Here is a 3,579-nt window from a genome sequence, read left to right as displayed (position 1 = left end):
TAGTTATCTTTTAATTCGTTCCTAAAGATAGATCGTCTAATCTGTTGCTAACTGCACAATAATCTGTTAAAGAGATAACAGATTTATGTGTCCAGTATTTTCGGGCCGGATGTCAGGACATCGTGTCCGACATCGTGAATCCTGCAGCTTCATTTGACTTTTATCTTGCCTTGTGCATTGTGCAGCACCTCCAGTGTTTTCGGGCAGGATGTCCAGGACATTGTATCCGACATCGTGGATCCTGCAGCTTCAATTCTTCATTTGACATTTTATCTTGCCTTGTGCATAGTGCAGCCCGATCTTATTCCTTGACATAGCGTTGGACATCTTGTGCAGCAACTTCCAGCTTTCCTTCATTGTCTAAGTGCTTATGTTTTAACAAAATCTTAGCCAATCTTTTAAACACTCAGTAGAGCTAAGCACTAACAATCTCCTCCATATTCAAAATATAAAAATCAATAGGAAAAATCAGTTCACCAACTCTAACTAAGATATCCTCTATGAAACCAACAGGATAGGCAACACTTCTATTAGCTAAATGAATTACCACATCAATTGACTGCAAAGGACCAAGAGATAGAGAATTAAAAATAGACAGAGGCATAACACTAACAAAAGCTCCTAAATATATCATGGCATTGTCAAACTTATTGTTCCCTATAATACATGGTATGCTGAATGTACCTGGATCTTTACATTTTTCAGGGATTTGGGGAACAGATTTACCAATCAATGCAGAGACATTTCTGCCCATACTAATTCTTTCACTTCCTTTAAGCTTCCGCTTATTAGTGCACATCTCCTTCAAGAATTTAGCATATCTTGGAATTTTCTTTATTGCATCCAGCAGAGGTATGTTTACCTCTACTTTTCTAAATGTTTCCAAGATCTCCTTCTCTGTTTCTTCCATTTTTTTGTTGGAAATTGCTCTTGGAGGGAATGGAAGAGGGATATGCTGCTTCTCGTTAGATTCACATGGATAGAAATTGTTAGGTAACTTACCCTTTAAATTTTTGTCATCATCTTTTTCTGGAGTAGAGTGAAGTTGGGCAGGTTCATTTGTGGATGAGGAGGATGTTGCTGGTTAAGGTCCTTGACACTGCTTTCCCGACCTCAATGTAATGACACTCACATTTTTGGGATTCTGGACAGATTGAGAAGGTAATCTGTCATAATTCTGGGACTGTTGTTGATTTAACTGTGTAGCCAATTGTCTCATCTGATTAGTTAAGCTCTGAATGGAGGCTCTGGTCTCTTGTTGAAATTGCATGTTTTGCATAGTCATTTGCCTCACAAGTTCTTCAAGGGAAGGTTGCAGAGGAGCCTCAACTGTTTGCTGTTTCTGGGGCTGTTGCTGTTGGATTGGTGGAGGAACGTATGGTCTGCTTGGGCTAGCAGCATTTTGAAAATAAGGTTGTTGTTGCTGCTGTTGTGAAGGATTCAACCATCTAAGGTTAGGATGATTCCTCCACCTGGGATTGTACCTGTTGCTGGAGAGGTAATAATTGTTCTGTTGTGGCTGATTTTGCTGCTGAGGTTGAGGAGGTCTATTGTAGATGTTTACAGCATAGGCTTCAGGCTGTTCAATTGCTTCAGATTGTTGCACAAAAGGGCAAAGGTCTGTGTGGTGGTCGGCAGAGGAGCATAAACCACAGAGTCTGGCGACAGGTGCAGATTTTTTATTCATGGCCAGTTGGGTTACCAGGTTAACCAAGGCATCTAGTTTACCTTCAAGCTTCTTAGTCTCACCTGATGAAGATGAATTCGTGGCTACTTCATGCACTCTGCTGGGAGTTGGAAGCCATCTTCTCAATTAAATTTCTGGCTTCAGCAGGGGTCATGTCTCCAAGGGCTCCACCACTGGAAGCATCTATCATACTTCTCTCCATGTTACTGAGTCCTTCATAAAAATATTGGAGAAGAAGCTGCTCTGAAATCTGGTGGTGAGGGCAAATGGCACATAATTTTTTAAATCTCTCCCAGTATTCATATAAGCTCTCTCCACTAAGTTGTCTAATGCCTGAAATATCCTTTCTGATGGTCGTGGTCCTGGAAGCAGGGAAATTTTTTTCTAAGAACACTCTCTTGAGGTCATCCCAGCTCGTGATGGACCATGGAGCAAGGTAATAAAGCCAGTCCTTTGCCACTCCCTCTAAAGAATGAGGAAAGGCCTTTAGAAATATGTGATCCTCCTGGACATCTGGGGGTTTCATGGTGGAGCAGGCAATATGGAATTCTTTCAGATGCTTGTGTGGGCCTTCACCTGCAAGGCCATGAAACTTTGGAAGCAAATGGATTAGTCTAGTTTTAAGAACTTATGGGACATCCTCATCAGGGTATTGGATGCACAAGCTTTCGTAGGTGAAATCAGGTGCAACCATTTCCCTTAGAGTCCTCTCACGGGTGGAGGTTGTGCCATGTTCTCAGAATGTTCAAAATCAGAATGAGCAAAACTATAATGCTCAAAATCACCAATAACAGAATGCTCAGGATGCTCAAAAGGTACTAAATGATGTCTAACTAATCTATGAAATGTCCTATCTATCTCAGGATCAAAGGGTTGTAAGTCAGATTGATTGACTCTAGTTATACACTATATTCAGCATGCACAACTAGTTGCCTTCTTATGCAAGTAACACTGTAGGTTTGAACTACAGCTACCATTAAATGATATCCAAATTACTTGAAATTTTGTGAGCAACCTTATAAAATGATGATAAGATAGCACAAAAAATTTCAAACAAAAATTCAAAGTGTAACTATAGAAGCTAAAAATAATAAGTTAAGAAAAATAAGAGAATAATACTTGGAAAATAAAAAACTTTTGGCAGAATCGCAATTTTTGGAAGAAAAAGACCTCAGCTGGCCTATAGCGGGCTGTCATGGCATGGGAAATTTTTTTCTACCCCAAATACATATATAATAATTGCGATTTTGATAACCGGAGCAAAAGTTATGGCCGTTTGAAGTTTTGACAAAAATCAAATTTGCTACTTTTTTGGAACTTTCAAATCTGACCAAACTAAGGGCTCCAACTATTTTTTCCACAAAATATGGATCAAAAGAAGTGATCACAAAAAAAATTCAGCCAAAAATAACAACTATAGTTACCAAAAAAAATATCCTAATTAATTTAGCAAGGGTGGTCTCTAAAATCCGTCGCTAAGGGATTTCCACTACTACCCTGTTTTCCAGTTCACAAAAGTGGTCGCTAAATTCGTCGCAAAGCTCTATTCACAGCAAAACACAAAAACTGAAACAGGGGAAGCGCTGAACTAAAACAGAACACACAATAAACAAAATAACAAGGTACTAACACAATACTAACACAACATGAAAGAATTAAACACTAACACGACACTAGCTATTATGAACCTTTGAACACTGCTCCCCAGCAACGGCGCCAAATTTGATCGAGGCCGTACCCGAATCAAATAAATATTAAAAATGCAGTATCTAGGAAGTGATCCTAGATCGTCTCCCAACGAGCAATGGCCAACCAAACGTTCATAACAGATAGTAGGAAAATAGTAACGAATTGGGGGGGGGGGGGGGGTTGTTGTTTTTGTAAATTAAACA

The 3,579-nt window shown here is 39.5% G+C and overlaps 1 non-coding gene across 1 annotated transcript; it reads left to right on the top strand.

The window, feature by feature from the left end:
- The first annotated feature begins 1,935 nt into the window (after positions 1-1,935).
- On the top strand, positions 1,936-2,042 carry LOC114394328. Its single transcript, XR_003662729.1, has one exon. It is a non-coding gene; the product is annotated as a small nucleolar RNA R71 (small nucleolar RNA).
- The last annotated feature ends 1,537 nt before the right edge of the window (positions 2,043-3,579 follow it).

This window comes from Glycine soja, chromosome 17 (genome assembly GCF_004193775.1).
Source record: "Glycine soja cultivar W05 chromosome 17, ASM419377v2, whole genome shotgun sequence".
NCBI classification, from domain to species: Eukaryota; Viridiplantae; Streptophyta; class Magnoliopsida; order Fabales; family Fabaceae; genus Glycine; species Glycine soja.
This window is presented reverse-complemented; position numbering and strand designations above follow the sequence as displayed.